We start from the raw sequence: 17,870 nt of genomic DNA, 5'->3' as shown, positions 1-17,870 counted from the left end.
GGAGCCCAGAGAGGAAGGATTTTGACTTTATGAGGAATTGGTTTCCTCGTTTTCATTAAAATTTGCTAGTCTGGCACATCATTTTCTGAGTGAGCCTCACATAATCACATGGCTCTGGGAGCAGTGAGTTGCCATCTGCTCCATCTCCCTGGCAGCTGATGCCTCTTTTCCTCCAGTTCTTTTTGGTGTTGGCTCAGTCTTGTCCAGTGGCTCAAGTCTCACACACATCAGTCAGAGCTTTTCCTCAGAGAGGGGCAAAGACTGGGAATTTTCACTGCATCCACAGTGGACTGAGAAGTCTTTCCCAAATGCTGACTGGGATGGGAACACTGCAGACACAGCAGCTCTGAATTTGGTTGCAGTATAATCCTGGATAGTACATTTTTTGTTGCTAGTTTCTGCTCAGCTTGTGTTGCATTTGCCATCTGGCACTTTCTGCCTGGACTAATGAGGATTTTCATAGAATCAGGGCAACATTTAGTTTGGAAAAGATCTCTAATGTCATCGAATCCAACCATTAACCCAGCACTGCCAAGTCTGACACTAATCCACGTCCCTAAGTGCTACATCTACACATCTTTTCAATCCTTCAGGGATGGGGACTCCACCACTGCCCCCTGAGCAACCCATTCCAATGCTTGGCAAGGCTTTCAGGGAAGGAATTCTTTCAAATACCCAGTCTTAACCTCCTCTGATGCAATTTGAGGCATGTGCTGGGTTTAGATGTATTTTATTTGTGCTATTGATTCCACCACATTTGTGGGGGAAAAGCCTTAATTTCTACATAACCATGCTCAGGCATTTCTAATAACTCTCATTTTAAACATCCCAAGAATTAGAAACAGTGTAAGGCTACAAGCAAGGCTGGCAGCTGGTGGGTGGCAGCACCATCTTGTGTTCACTTCTGGAGAAGGGACAGAGGCTTTTTTCTTCACTGAATATGCTACTAATTCTCAATCCCTTTGGCAGCTTTCCTGAGAAAAATAATAACTATTGGCAAACACTGGATCAACACAAGACAGAGGCATTAAGTCTAGGCCAAGCTCCATGCCCATCCCACCCAGGGTCTCCAGGTAGTACTTTATTTATTTATTTATTTATTTATTTTTTTTTTTTTTTTTTTTTTTTTTTTTTTTTTTGTGTATCACAGTTGATTAAAGGTGTGTTGTTACTCATATCCCAGGAGGTGCTTCCCATCCTTTAAAACCAGACATCTGATTATTTTTCCCACCCTGTCAAGTTTCAGTGCATGGAGACTGCATTATCTGGTCTGATGAGCTGTATCTGGACTTGATTATCATGTTATTAAATCCAACCAGCAATTGCCTCCCAGAAAAAGCTCTTGAAACTATTAAAGACAGTTTTGGTCTCTTTTCAAAAAGCGGGGCACCGACAGATTTAATCTTGCCCAGTCAAGCTACACGTACAAAAACGTTGCTCACAGCAACATTTGTATTTGTCATTCTGTGAGATTCCTCCCATGCTGTCACCTCAGTGCCCAGTTTTTGACCTGGACCTGCACTAGACATTCTCAAGAGAGACCAGGTGACATTTGGCCAGGTTTGAAGCAGTGACAGATTTGCTGCTGGTTGCAAAATCCCTGTGTGTCATCACTGCTCTTTGGGAAAAGTGTGAGATCAGAGATCATGCTTTTGAAGGAGGGATGAGGCTGACCATCATTGACTCATTTATGTGACCTGCTTTGAAGGATAATTAGGAATTCCCACTGTGGACCAGCTCTCCCTGGTCACATCCACACCAGTACAGGTGTACACCCCTGGGGTAATGCACCCCACACCCTCAGCAGGTGTTTCCAAACAGGGAAAGAGTTTCAGTTTACTTTTAGACATTTTAAGACTTTCTAGTTTAACTAGAAAGTTCTGCACCCTTCTCATTGTAATTGGCTCAGGGCCAAGAGATAAGCACCTATTGGACCTTGTCACTGTTCTTCAAACCTTTTATCTCTCTCTATTGGCAGCATCCAAATTGTCCCTCCTAAAACATTCAGTATTTAGGAAAGAGCACAAAAGAAATAAAGGGTTTTTTGGAGTGTTTCTAGCAGGCCGTCAGAGATTTCTCAGACACCTGTGTATGACTTATCTTTTGTTTTCTGTAATGTTTGTTATTTTGGAATTTTTCTTCATTAAACCTTTTACTTTACAAAACACCTCTGAAGAGCAGTCTTGCTGATTAATTTTAGCCACTTCTCTGCAAAGGCTGGACTCTCAGAGACTGATACATTTACATGTGGTTTATAAGACTCTGACCACATACTAACCTGTATCACACCCCACATATAATTGTGCAGATAAAACTGGCCAAGGGTGCTGGAAATATTTACCACTTCCAATGTTTGTGAAATATTAGAACATTCCCTGGCACAAATTTGGCTTATTTCTACTAAGTTATGTCCAAACCATTCCTGCCTTTGGAAATTAGTCCAGTCCAGGGAGCATTCCCAGCTGGCAGTTTGCTCCCAGCCTTGCTCTGCCTGCTGGGTCAGTGCCACAGGGTCAAGCCATGACATCCAAGGTGGCCCCAGTACATGGGGGCATCCCCTGGCACATTTATTTCACTCATCACTGTGAACAGTTTTAACCCCAGTGCATTGGAAAGATGGGAAGTTTTGCAATCCAGATGGAAAACAGGAGAGGAGAGGTTGATCCAGGAAAAATGCAAACAAATGCCATGAGTGGGAAGAAGGTTTTGCAGTGGCATTTCCTGCCCTGCTGCCCATCAAGCCATACCAGTGTGGAAAAAGATAATACAGCTGGAGAACTTTTGGAGAAGCCTCCCCTTTCTGTTCCAGCCACAGAGTTTAGGCACTGTGTTTGATGACACAGGCATCTCAAGGAGAGGGCTAAAGAATTTGGAAAATATATGATATAAATTTTCATGTTTCCCAGCCATGCAACTGTTGCACAGGCACCACATAGAAGGTTCAGAGAGAAAAAAGTCAATTGTGGCTCTCCCTGAGTGCCTCATCATAGAATCAAAGGATCATGTAGGCTGAACAAGACCTCACTGTGTCCAACCATTTAATCAGAAAGCAGTTCAGGGGGGTGTGAGTGTGAGTTCTGCTGCCCTGAGCAGGGGTGGCAGCTTTTGCTCCCTCTGAGCTCAGAGGGGGCCTGGGATGGTGTAGGATTCCCACCCTTTGGATCTGAGCTGAGACCAACCTTGCTCATCCATTCTGAGGCTTCTCTGCAGGAAATCGTGTGAGAGTTGGGAATTATTGGTGAGGCCTCTCAGCAGCAGGAAATGAGCTGTGATTGCCAGCTGATTTTATTGTCACCAACAAATGGCTGCTGGATAAAAATTGCTTCCTTTCATACCCGACCTCAACTGGATACAGCAGCTGTAGGAGTGAAGTGGATGCATAGAACAGACTCAGACAACTTCAGCACTCAGAAATCATGGTTCCAGGCATAAAAATGCCCCAGATTTAATACATCATAGCAATTACTGTCAAATCAGTGCAGTGGATATTCACTCTAATTTCTAGACACGCTCACAACTGATAGATATTCTTCTGCATTTACCTTCCATGCATATTTTAGCAAATGAGTTTGCTGGCAGAAAACTCCACTCAAACAGCTAATTAAAGCGACTCGTTTGGAGAGCAGATTTCAAATTTACAAGAGTCAAACAGGCAAATGCTGGAAATGTGCTCTAAGTGCAACACTCACCCAGGTGGGCACAATAAAAATTCTGTGAGCGACCTTGATGGGGCTCACAAGGATGGGCACAAATCATTAGGCTTGGTCATCCAGAGTTACAAAAAAATCTCCTTTAATTCCTTGTTTTCTTAGGAAAAAATCTTTGCTATGAAGTTCCAGCAGAAGGTCATGGTCTTAGAGCTATTTTCAACTCAAGGGCATCAGATCCTAATTAATGTGGTGCATACTTAGAGTCCAACTGAATTTGTGATAGTGAAGTGTTGCTTGTGAAAGAATTAAAAATAATTCAAGGAAATTGGGCAATGCCTGACCATCAGCTGGGATTCGAGCCTGAAGAAAACTCCCCATCTGCTGATTCCAAGAACAGGGGAAAAGAGGGAAAGAAGCTATTTTAAATTACTGACCATGTGTTCTTCATGTAGCTTGTACTATCCTCCACTTTAGAGCAGTTTGGAAAAGATCAGCTTCTTTCAGAGAAGCTTTTCTCTCCCCTCTTCAGGATTCTGTGAACCTTTGAGGCTCTGAGGGGTCAAAAGCAGAGATGTGGAGTAATCTGGCAATACAAAGATAGTTCTTGACTTGCCATGAATAGGCACATTTTAATCTGTCTGGTTGTGCACAAGACCTGGACTGCAATGGTTCAGTTACTAGAATGATTTAAAAAAATCCCAAAAAACTAAACTCTTTATGGCTGAGGTTCTTCCAGACAACTTCCACTATCCAAATTTTAGCATGGGTCAAAGATCAATTCAAAAGTCAGTTTTGATGGGGCCTTTCTTGAAGGTGAAAGAGTTGCACTTGATGGAGATGAAGAGGTTGTTTTCTGAGGCCTCAGGGCCACAGAAGAGCCCTGAGTATGGGATTTTCCTTGTAGGCACTCTCCATTTTCTGCTGATTAATTTTGTTTTCAGTAGATCCAGAAGCTGAATGGAGCATAACAAAAAAAGATAAGCAAAGAAGAAATTAGAGAAGCAAAGAAGAAATCAGAGAACAGGATTGTTAATTCTTATTTAACTAGAAAAGGAGGAGGAAAATGAAGACTGAAATATTTTCTTCACTGAAATTGGTTTCAGTGCAGTGTCTGGGGTGATATTTTTAGGGATGCACTGAAGTTTGCTTCTTAAGTCTGGGTTATGTCCTAAATTCAGCTCAGGTGCTTGAAAAGTAATTCCTTTTTCCTTTTGACTGTACAGGATGGCAGACTCTGTTAGATTTGTGTTTTAGGTGGCCATAATCATTTACTGGAGGTGCTAAATAACTGTGTTGATTGAATTAGTGTTTAACTTCAGGAGAAAGGCAATTATGCAGGTGATGGAAGTTAGGCTCAGGATCAGGCTGCTCTCCTGAACTGGAGTCAGAGTTCCACCCCTCTCCTGGCTCTCTGTTATTTCTCCTTTCCTTTGCCAGGAAAGCACTAAAACAAGAGTATTTTGAGGAGGGCAAGGTGATGACAGATGGATATTACTGCATCTGTCCTTTTCTATGCAAAGGTTTTAAGGAGGGAACAATTTACAGCCAGCAGAGCAGCACCAAATATGGTTGAGAGTAGCCCCCTTGAAGTCTTTCTCGGAAATGTGACTGGAAATTGGTTGATTATGAGCCAGCTCTGTCTTGGAGAGCCCTCTTTCATGCCATTGTTTGGGTTTGAACTTGTCTGTTCTTTATTTATGAATCTGACTCAAGCATACACAAGGGTGATCAACTTGCAATGTGGTTTTCTGTTTCAGAGAAAAATATATTCTGTGAACTATGAGAGAAAGAAAAGGCTGGTGCCATTGCCATGGGAATAAGCTGGAGTTACGAGGAAGAGGGGTTCTGAGAAAATAGGACATTTCTCTGGCACACAAGAACTAAAAAGTTCATAAGAAGTTTCCTGCAAGACCTTCCTTTGCTAACAAGCTCAGACTGGCAAGGAGCAAATCTCTGCAATTTTAGCTTGTTTCATGTTTTTTAAAAAAATATTTCACCCTGTTCTCAATCTGAGGAGAACCAGTTCAGGAGAGACAAAATCCACAGATCAAAGTACCAAGCCTAAATCACTATCCAGCAGGAGAAGCTTACAGTGGACATGAGTCTTGGAATTAGATTTATCTCTGTGCTCAGGCAGGGCTGCAAATAAAACCCAAAGGCTTTAGGAACTAAACACCAAGAATTCACTGGATGAAAACAAAGCATGTAGTTATTCCTGGAAATAGAGGCTGTTCCCTTTAACCAGAAGAGATGTGAGTTTTAGGTTTTGGCTAAAAAAGGCTGCCTAAAAGTGAAGAGTGTTTTAAACCCAGAACCAGCAAACAAAGGGGAGCTTTACAGTGAGACCATCACCCAACCAGGCTAATTAAATGCAAATAAAGACAGATGTTGCAAAAGAATAACCTACAAAGATCAATAATGAGATGGCTGCTAAAAGCACTCTTCAAATAACTGTGACTGACAAATGAGTTGGTGAAAATTAAAAGTCTGTGCACGGACAATTCTCAATCAGAAGATGCTGTGATTTGTTTTTTTTCCCCCAATATTTTGATTTTTAGCTGGCTCCAGAGCCCCAACTTCCAGATGCTGGATGTACAGCTCTGAAGCTTGTCTTTGCATATATTAATTAGTATGCATGGAAAGGTGAAAAAACATTATTTCTTAAGTTTCAGTTAGGTCTAGAGAGTCCATCTAAGTCTATTCAAAGTTTTTATAGATGTACAGAGAGGAAGAGAGGAGATCTGTGCCAGAGAGCTTGCTGTAATTACCTTCTGCCATGTAATCTATGGTGACTCAAGTTTCTTAAAAGGAAGTTAAGTATCTCAATATTCTGAAAATATAAAGCAGTTACTTACAGCTGATATTGAAATGATACCTAATTACATGAAACCAGTCTGTGTAAGTAGACAGCATCTCTGAAGGCTTTGAAACACCACTGGGCAGAACACATGGATTTAGGAGAACTCAGGGTGCCTAATCCCATCCTGGGTAAATTTGATCCTGTTTTGCCTGGGGGCCTGGATATCTGGAGGGTTCAATGATGGGTTTTGTGGATCACAGGCCCTTCCATTCTTTAGGCACTGCTGGAAACATCTGCAACAAGCCATCCATGCATGGGGAAGGCAAGACATGTGTGAGAAGGGTTGAAGAAATCAGATGGCATTTTGAGCTCTCACATGTAATTCCTTCATTGAGCTGAAATCTGACTGTGCTCCTTGTGCACCCAAAAGTTGTCAATTCTGTTCCTTTTTCATCATTGCACATGCTAGTCTGATTTTCCCTGCATCTTCAGGATTTGTTTACAGACATCCACATTTAACGAGATTAAAAGGAAATACTGAATAATTCATTCAAATGCAGAATTGAACTGCAGTGACCTTTATGTTAATAAAAGTGCCCCTTTCCTCTATGCAAACTCTGTAGCCTTTGCAAAGCAGGGAATTCACTGCATCTGTTGAATTCACAAGTGGCTTTTTTTTTTTTTTTTTTTTTTTTTTCCCCTGTTTGTTTTGTTTTAAATAACTGCCTAATAGCTGGAACCAGCATTGTGTCCCTCCTGCTGACTCACTGGTTTGCAAAAGCTCTGCGACAGAGTGTGACATCTTTAAACAGCACAGAATATACTGTTTCCTTTTAGCCGGGCATAATCTGCAACGATTCAACTCCTGTAAAAGAACCATGTGGGGGAAAAGTCTCCCAGCTGAACACATCACCCTCCATACCTCCAGCCTCTGTGCCTTGCACCCGACATGCTGCTGTGCTATTCAAACCCTGCTCACCATGGCAATCCATGAAAGGATCCTGCCTTTGTCCCAAAAATCGCGCGGTGGACGCGGAATTTGGCCGAAGCAAGAGAGCCCGTGATCATTAAAGGGGATAATTCCAGCCCTTGCCTCTGTTGGGATGTGGAGCGTACTGAGACTAACCACAAGGACCTGCACAGGCTGGGCAGGTGGGTCTCTGCAAACCTGGTGAAGTTCGAAAAGGCAAAGTGAGAGGTCCTGCTCCTGGGTTGAGGCAATGCCAAGTACAATGTGGGCCTGATTATTTCTGGGTCTGAGAGGTTTCAGCCTGCTTGCAGCTGCTAACTTTTTCCTCCAAGGAAAAATTCCTCAAGAAAGCTTCTTCTTAAAACAATCTTGGCAAACAACTCTCCTTTCCCAAAACAATCTTTCTCCAGGTGGTGTTTTGCTGTTTCTCCGGTTTAACCAGTGGAATTAGAGAGGTGTCGTTCCTATTCACCAACCATGTAAAGTCTGTATGGGAACACTTTATAAAAGGTAGTAAAAATTAGACAAATAAAGCCTTTTTTCTATGCTCTTTGCCTCCTGAAATATTTGGAGTCTCTCACCTTTGTTTTGTGTCCTACAATGACACAGACACAGGCTGGGGGGAGAAGGGATGGAGAGCAGCCCTGAGGAGAAGGATTTGGGGTGCTGGTGGATGAGAAGCTCAGGATGTCTGGGCAATGTGCACTCACAGCCTGAAAGCTCAGCCACGTCCTGGGCTGTGTCCCAAGTGTGACCAGCAGGTCTGGGAGGGGATTCTGCCCCTCTGCTCTGCCCTGGTGAGACTCATCCCTCAGTGCTGCTCCCAGCTCTGGAACCCCCAGCAGAGGAAGGACATGGAGCTGTTGGAGTGAGTCCAGGGGAGATCATGAAGATGCTCCAAGGGCTGGAGCACATCTGGAGCCAGGCTGGGAGAGCTGGGGGTGTTCACCTGGAGAAGAGAAGGCTCCAGACAGACCTCAGAGCCCCTTCCAGTGCCTAAAAGGGCTGCAGGAGAGCTGGAGAGGGACTTGGGACAAGGCATGGAGTGACAGGACACAGGGGGAATGGTTTTAAACTAAAAGAGAGCAGGTTTATGTTAGATATTAGAAAGAAAATCTTTATTATGAGGGTGGTGAGGACCTGGCACAGGGTGCCCAGAGAAGCTTTGGCTGCCCCTGGATCCCTGGGAGTGTCCAAGGTCAGGTTGGATGGAGTTTGGAGCAGCCTGGGATAGTGGAAATTATCCCTGCCCATGGCAAGGGGGTGGAACAAAACGGGCTTTAAGGTCCTTTCCAACAATCTGAGATTTTACATAGGGAACCCTTTATAGGGTAGTATATTATAGGTAGTACATAGTTTGGAGTTATCAAAGAGTGAAAGGCCAAAAATCCACACACTAAAAAATCCCTAAATCACTGCCTGGCAAAAATCACCTAGATCTAAACCTTGTGCAAGGTTGGGTATTCAGGGAGAGCAGAGGCTGATTTTGTGATTTTTTTTTTTTTTTTTTTTTTTTTTTTTTTTTTTTTTCTATTTGCTGTCTAATTTAGGAGAACTCTCCTCTGTGGTCAGCATCAGCTCCATGTCTGGAAAATGAGGACACTATTGGATCTTATTTTTTTTTTTTTCTGTGCACTTAAACCAAACTCTCCACTAAGGAAGTAAAGTCTCATCAGTGCCTCTACAGAACTGAACACAAGAGGGCTTTTCTTCTGGGTGAGTTTTCAAGATACCGCTGCAAAATAAAGGATCTGGGAGTTTTCTTGTGTTTATGTGCAAAACCTTTTTATTTGCTTTTTTGGAGTTTGAATTTTGTTTGAATGTTTACTTGTAAGAATGTCTGCAGAAAGTTAAGTTGTCAGGAGAATTGGTGAGAATAAATATTCATGAGAACACTCTTATTTCAAACTCTTTTGCGGCCATCTGTAAAAGCTTTTTTTTATTATTCAAACAATGCTGAGCTTTTTGTAGATAATTTGCCAACAAGAAAAAAAAAGGAAAGGACTTTTTTTCCCCCTTTTTTTTTTTTTTTTTTAATTTTGGAGAGGCAGCTGATGCTGTAGTAGCAAATCATAATTTCTGATGTGTGATTTAATATCCAACAGTGACAGAAATAACCAGGAAGGATTAATGAGAACGCTACTGATGTGCTACCAGAGAGACAAAAATATGTTTAAACCAACTATTTTGAACAGGGAACAAATTAGTAAAAATACCACCTGCTTGTGAATAATTAAGGCAAACAAAACATTCTTCATATATCAAATAACTTGTTTATAGCAGCAATTCTCTTTAATGTTGCTGTGATGCCTGAGTGTTGTTACACAGCAACCTTCTGCTCATAAGGAAAATTCTTCACTGTGGGAATTTTCTTCTTTTTTTTCATGTGAATCAAGAGTAATACAACTTAAACAACTTTTCCTTTATTATTCCTTTATTATTCTTATCTACTATCTGGGTTTTTCATAATCATATCAGCAGATAATCTCCAAAGTGCTCTGACTTTATATTACCATGCCTGCTTTTTAAAGAACAGTGGTAATCTCTTTTTCAGAGGAAAGGAAGTGTACAGAGGTAATATTTGTCCTTTGCTAAAGGCAAATCTGGAAAATGGGATTATACCCAAATCTCTTCTCTATTGCCATTGCCACAAAATCATATTTTCTGTTGATATTTTATTCCTTTTTTGCATTAAGTTTGGAGCTCAAAGGGAAGAAAAATTAGGAGGATCCTTTTTTTTCTTAGATTTTCCCTGCACAAGGACTTCTCACCATGGCTGGAGAGCTGATTATACACCAGGAGTTCTGACCCAGTTGTGAGTTTTCTCTTTTTTTTTTCTTTTCCTAGTCCACAAGTGTTTTTGTTCAAGATTACTAAAACATTTTGTGTGCTGTTAAGCTCCACATTATCCCTCAGCAGTGATTTCCACAAGTTAATTATTCATTGCAGCATGTAGCTGTTTCAAGATCTTTAATTGATTTGTCTTTTTGGTTATTGAGGCTCTGTAAGAAATTTTGCTTCCCTGCAGTGCTGTGTGCCCATATCTCAAATTCCTTGGCTGTCACTTCTGCTGAAAGTCCTGGGGCCAGATATTTAATTAATCTCTACACTGAGGAGTGGAATCTGCTTTAAAAGTCGTTGGGATCTCTCACTTTTTCTTTAAATGGGGATTTTTCCAAAGCACCTTGAATCTGCAAGAAATTTCCCCTGAAAACACCCCAATGGAATCTGTTCAGGGCATTTCAATTTTTCTGAAATCAGTCACTGAAAACCTTGAACAAGCTATAGGTGCAAAGGAAAGAGTTTCCTGCTGGCCCATTGCACCAGGGTGGGAAGAAAGCAGGGAGCCACCTCATGGTGCCCAGGCCCACAAGGTGGGTGAAATTCAGGGCTCAGGCAGTGAGATCCCAGCTCTTCCTCATGCAGCAGCACTGATGAACACTTGAGGGAAGCAATGTCCTTCCACAGGAGGCATCTCCAGCATTCCAGGGGCCAGAGCCAGCCCTGCCATCACTGTGGGTGCACCACGTCCTTTTTGGGTGAAATAGGTCAATGTGACAGGAACAGGGAATAGGTCCAGGAAAATCCTCTTTTCTCCCTGATAAATAACTTGCAAGAATTTTTTTTCTCCTTTCTTTTTCCCATCCTTTTTTTTTTTTTTTTTCCCCAACATCCCGTCTCTCATCTTGAGCTGTTATAATTTTGAACACTTCTCCTGAAGTGCAGTCTCTGCTGCAGACTTTGTCCTGATTCTGATTGATCAGCAGAGACATGGATCAGGAAAAACATGGCATTTATATTGAGGGAGAACAGCAGCCCAAGCTCAAAATGAATTTTCTTTCTCCAGATCTCCTCTTTGATACATAACCTCAGAATTTTAATCTGTTTTTTTTATACCTGTCATGATAACTGGGAGTCACAACCAGCTGGGTACTGTGAGGTTGGTGGATGGAGGAACAGATGGATTTTAAGCACGGACTTCACAAAGCTCTCAATTCTGAAGGACTTTGTACATATCAAACCTGAACCAAAATCAATAAGGATACATCTCATCCATGGCTTTACACCGTGCCCTGCCTTAGACCCCAATTTGGATGTCACACACAGCAGTGAGTTTGGGCCCAGACTCTGAATTTATGATGAAAAATAAATTTCCCTCCCCACTCGGAACGAAACTGGCTCACACTCTGCAGCTCCTGTCCTCCTGCTCTCTCTCCCTCATCAATTCTCTTTTCCCTTTCACACATCAGCTGCAAACATCTCATTTGGCTGGGATGCTGAAGGCAGGCTCATCTCTGGCAGTTCCAGACTGTTGATTCAATCAGTTCTTACATCAGCACTAACATAAGTAAGTGAAAAAGGCTCTTGAATTTCATCACCTTGCTAAAAAACTCGGATGGATTTCTGGAAGGATTATTCGATTTGCTTCACTGGGTTTTATAAAGGTTTGTACACAGCATTTAAACTATTATTATTTACTTTTAACAAGCTATTTATGTCCTACTCTCAACTGCCTAATCAATAGTGCTCTCCCATCTGTTCCAAGATCCTGACATCAGCAAATTTCAACTCTCTGCTGAGTGGGTAAAAAGGAAAGACTAATTTAAACACAGTGAGTGAATGAAAGAAAAAGAGCCCAAGAGAGACTGAGATGAACTAAATCTCCATGTCCAAAGTTGGCCAGACATGCAGGAATCCAAGTCCTCAACTTCTTAAGGACATTGCTGAGAGCATTGAAGGGAGGTGCCAGGATTCAGAGTAGATAAAAGTGGTTTCTTTCCCTCACAGGAAGAATATTTTGATACTCATTAAAGCTACTTGAATAAATTTTATTTCAAGTTCAACTGTTAAGGCTTCAGGATTTTTCTTTACTTCGCCCTGGAACAGACCCAGAGGCTTCACCCAGACATTTCCAAGTGCATTGCTGGCACAAAACAACTTCTGAAATAATTCTAGAGAGATGAAATCCCCTCTCTGTGAGCTGAAAGGTGAGAGAAGGATGAACATCTGCACCTGCAGAGGGGTGCAGAAGGGAAGAGGGTTGATCCAAAGGGAAGAGGTCTCAGCTCATTGCTGCCCTGCCATTGTCAAGGACTCAGGAGATACCTGGAATCTTTTACAGAGATATAAATCTGGAATAATAACACCAATTTTTTTTCAGATGAGGTCACTCCAGCATGGGCTGATTTCTCCTTATTTGGAGGTGGCAGGTCTAGGAAGAGAAGGATCAGGGAAATATCTTCAGCCTGTTGGTGTTATCACCAGGAACTTAGCCAGGATATCACAGAGATCACACCTGGATTTACTTCACAGCATTATTGGTGTTTGCTACCAAGGTAATAAACACTTAGCACTCCAGGGGCAGGCTATAAGAGGGTTATAAGTTTCTCTGACAGTAATAATTAGTCCTCAGTGACTGTAGAGGGAGCTGAGGCTGTGCTTAGTCAGGTACAAACACCTACACTATGCACACTCTAGTACAGGCATAAATCAGATATGAATCACAGACTTGATTTCTACAGCACTTTAGTGTTACCTGGGCTGCAAATGTGTCACAGACACAATATTGGCTCAGTCCTGATGTTGGTCTTACAGGCAGCTGGAGAGTGTTTCATTGGACTTGTTTATTGATGCCTTGTTTGGGATGGGATCAATCTTCCTCTCCATGTGCCTCCACTGATCGTGTGGGAAAACTCCCTGTCTTGTTGAGCTGGACCCTTGGAGTACCTGGCAGTGTTGGATTCATGTCTGGAATCCTTGGCATCAGAGGTCTTTTTCAATCTAAACAATCTTGTTTCCATGATCCCTAGAGCTAAAATCAGACTAAAATAATAAGGCTTGTCCTATCATGGAAAACAGATTCCAAACTTAAAACCCCAACTCAGGTCTACAGACTGTGAAGAAAAGGGATCAAACACAAACCCTTCCCAGACCCCTCCTCTGTAGCAGCAATCCAAGGTTAATCCAAAATCTCAAATCAAATGAGCAGGCAGATGTTTGGGGCTGATCCCCTGGTGTAAATTGTGCCAGGGACACTGAGCTATACCTGTGGTAAGTCATGGTGGAAAGCTGCCTCCACTGGAGTGCTGAGTTATTTCTTCTAAAAATTCAGAGCTTGCTCATAGTTTCACCACTCTTCAGTGTCAGTGTCTGGCTGAGCACTGATGGCAAGGAAAAAATGTGTATTTCAGAGTGACTACAAAGTGACCAGTCTTAATTACTTTTTTACCTTATTTACTTTTTTACTTTATTACTTCTTTATACCAAGAAACAGATGCACATTTTCTCCTGCAGTGGCCCTCTGCAGCCCCAGCCTTGAATTTTCCTTGTGACCTTCTCAGTCATGTCTAGACTTAAAATTTTGGAAGGCTTTGGAAGCATGAGATCTTAATTCTCCCACATGCTCCTGTGTGATAAAGAACCACATCACAGTTCCCCAGAGCTCCATTGGAGGAGACTTTCTATTTGGAACATGGGAAGTGCTGCAAGGTGTTTGCTGCTGCTAAAAGCAGTGGCTTGAGCTGTTACAGCTGTTTCTCTTCAGTGGTTATTCCACACAAGTCTGTGAAAGCGTTGCTGACTCTCAACAAGGTATTTAATTGAAATATCAAGGCACTTGATCCACATTTTCAGAAGGTTCAAGCCCTGCTTTTTGGCTTTTTTTCAACCAAAGCTGCTGTGGTCTCTTGTGGAGTCTTTCTATTTATTCCTTGCTTTTCAGTACACCCAAAGAAAAAGAAACGAGTCTGTGATTTGGTGTAGAGGCAGCCCAGCACAAAGGAAAAAGTAGAATTCCTCTTCCCATCTGAATTCCAGTGCCACTGGATCTCCTGAAGAACCAAACCACATTATTAAGCTTTAACATCTTTACGAGAAAGGTCTCTCGGTGTCACTGCTGACCTTCACCTCACTATCTCAAAAACGCCACAGTGCCCAGGGATTTATTATCCCTGTGATGATTGTGTGCTCCATTTCCCCCGTTTTGTCAGTTTTTTTCACTCCTTTCATTCTGCCCAGATTGACCAGGACTGAGTTGATTTGCTGGGTGGATTATTGTTCCTTTTCAATGAGCGTTGCTATTTTGTCCCTTTTTCTCCACTGCTTTGGCCTAGTGACATTTTTTGGGCAGGAAGAAGGGAGGCAATGAGAGGTTATATCTTGAACAATTTCACCCTGGTGGAAAATACCAATAACTTAAAATAAATATGCTCACTGAGATATCACATTATCCTGCTGAGCTCATGTACAGCGGAGATAAAATGGCTTTTTTAGAACTGATTTTTCTTTTTCCACCAGCTGAATGGAATATGAAAATACACAGTTTAAAGTAACTGTTAGAAAAAAAGGTTACTCACGATGCTATCAACAGAAGGGAGCTGAAAATTAAATGGAAATGATTACCGAAGAACTCATTTCCTTTGCTACTGGGAGGCTAACAACAATAATAAAATACAATTTAGAAGTGAAAGCTGAGATTCTTCCTTTGATGTCTGAATATTTTCGGTTTATGTTCCCTTAAAATAAAAGGCCACACCATAAATTAAATGTGATACTTAATTTTTATTTTCTCTCCACTCAAGCAGCATGTTTTCCTCTAGGTGATTATTAAAATAATGATTCACCTCCCCAGCTGCTGTGCACTGGGAGATTTTTGTTTAGGCAGAGGAGCAGCAGGAATTGGGTGATGGCTGGGACCCAGACAGGCAGAATCCAGCTGACTCTTGGAACAGAGATGAAGAGTTTGTTTTTGTTTTTAATTCAATGTGTGAAAATGCAGAATGAGAAGGAGCTGATGCCCTTGAGCTTAATCGTAACTGAGCATCTCCTATGATGTGTCTCCTGTGATTGAATCACAGAATGGTTTGGATTGGAAAGGACTTAAAGCCCATTTTATTCCACCCTTGCCATGGGCAGGGACACCTTCCACTATCCCAGGTTGCTCCATTCCCCATCCAACCTGGCCTTGGACACTTCCAGGGATCCAGGGGCAGCCACAGCTTCTCTGGGCACCCTGTGCCAGGGCCTCTCTACCATCTGAATAAAAAGAAAAAATATTTCTTAACATCTGATTTAACTTACCTTCTTTTAGCTTAAAAGTGTTTCCCTTCAAAAGCAAAGACAGTTCTCAAAACACTGTAACTACTGAGCTTGGTATCTCTCATTATCACTGCTTTAGTAAGGGAGAAGGGAATACGCTTGCCAATGAAAATGGGAATGCAGTGCCCTCTGTTCCTCCTTAATGAGGATGTACCAGGAGGATGGAGGATTTCCTTCATGAAGTTTCTTTAGCAACTGCAGAAAACATGTTGATAACTATTTTTTTATGTTTTTTTCTTACAAGACTTGACTGTTTGAGTGCAGGTTCCTGCTGGAGGGTGAACTCCAGGCCTGATTCAGCTGCTTACAGGGAGATGTCCATGGCTGCTGGGGTTATTTTGGGGAAACAGGGCTGTGAGATAAGTCACAGGTTGTAGGACAGACCCATATTTAGCAAAAGTCCTCCAGGATAACCCAGAGTGTCTCAGAAATGCTACCTGACTAAAAGCAGCAGTTAAACTGCATTCCTCTGCTATAGACAGCCTAATTTAAATACTTGAATTGGGAGCTGAATCCAGATTAAAAGCAGAAATATTTGGATTTCTAGTGGAGATGTTGGAGTGGCAGCTCTGTGCTACCTGGGAGGCCAGATCAGAGCCATTCTGGTCTTAGGCTGTTCCATCCTCTGAAATCTCCAAAAGTTCTGTGCTTTGGCTTCTAAAGCAACTCTAGGATGGCACTGAAGGAGAACAGCAGAGCTCTAATTGGAGCCAATGGATGAAGAGGAGTGTTATGTAACATTACACAAACCTGTATCCCTCTTTTCTGACCTTACTTGCCTTTTCTGTGCTTGTTTCACCTTCCACAACTCAATGCTTTTTTTTCCCCCTTTGTTTCACATCTCATCTATTTTTCTATTCTGTCTTTGTGTCCATAAACATGGAGGTGATGTAGAAGATAAAGGACTCCAAAGTGCCTGTTGTCAACAGTGGAATGGACCCTACTACAGTGGGTACAGTCACTGGGCTGCAGCGAGTGCCAGTTACAGAAGAACCAAAAATACACTTATTTCCTGTATTTCACCTGCTCTGCTTGTGCTGTGATGTGCCAGAGATAAAATTTCTGTGTAAGCAAGGAAGGTAGAAAAGCTTCCTGAGCTCTGCACTGACACCTCTGCTGCCTGCACACCACAAGACACACTTTGAGTCATACACTGATGATGAGCTGGTGGCTGCAGGTGATGTGGCATCCCTGGAGTGAGGGAGCAGGTTAGGTCCCAGCTGGGATCTCTAATGTGGGGTTTAGATGTCTAAGATACAAATATAATTACAAAGGGAGGAGCATTTTGACTGCCAGGACCCACTTTTTGGAGTTGTGTTGTCAGACAGGGACTCTTGGTGACACTTTTGTACTGCAAGAGTGTCTTGTAACAACTGGGCAAAGATGTCTTTCCTTTCAGCACAGGCTGCAAGGAGCATGGTGGGGTGCAGAACAAAGCTTGGTTTTCCTCTTCTGAATGCTGAGGAGCTGTGAGACCAACCCAACTCCTCCTGGAATTCTTTGCAGGAGTGCTGAAATCAGGGCTTGTCATTTACAGGTGACTCTCACTCATCCTGATTTGGTGGATGCCAACAAGTAGGAATTCATACACCCATCAAGTGAGGCAGCAAGACTGAGGAAGGAGCACTTGGGTGCTGGAGAGTCCCAAATCTTGAGTTGAAGCAGGTGGTGCTGGAGGCCAGACCCTGATGTTTGCTGGTTCTGCAGCAGTGCTGTGATCTCACAGGGCTCCAGAACAGGATTGAGTCTTTGGCAAACAAATAACCAAACCTGTCAAGCCCCATCTACTATGCCACAAAATGAACATTTTATGGAGGAGGGAAGAGAAAGAAAGAGAAATAAGATGGGAATGGAGGTGCCAGGTTCAGCTAAGCAAAGGAGCATCTCTGTGGGTACCTGGGCTCCTGCTCATTTCTGCGTGGGTGTTTGGCTCTCAGCCCTCCCTGGCTGTTATCTCTCAATCACTGTCACCACAGGAAGGCATTTGCTGCTTCCCACGTCACTCTTCACACCCCACAGGCACAGCTGGGACACACAGTGAGCACGTTTGTGGTGGCTCATACCCACCTCACCCCATCCCCCCTGCCCCCATCCTCAATAGGTTGATTTGGGTTTTCAAGTTGAAGGTGCCTCAGAGAGAGAAGCAGGTGGTGCTTCTCGTGGTTTGCATCAAAAGCTTCATGCTAATCCTAATGCTGTGCCTGCTCTAGCAGTTACTCAACGAGTTCCTTCACAAGTCATGCTTACTTGTGGTTCTATGGGACCATAGTTGGAGTGCAGAGAGCCTTCCTGCTGATTACAGAGGTGTTAAAACCTGCTTCTCTTCAGTGACTTAATCACAAGAGGTGAACCA

Source organism: Zosterops lateralis, assembly GCF_965231275.1.
Source record: "Zosterops lateralis genome assembly, chromosome: 4".
NCBI classification, from domain to species: domain Eukaryota; kingdom Metazoa; phylum Chordata; class Aves; order Passeriformes; family Zosteropidae; genus Zosterops; species Zosterops lateralis.
This window is presented reverse-complemented; position numbering follows the sequence as displayed.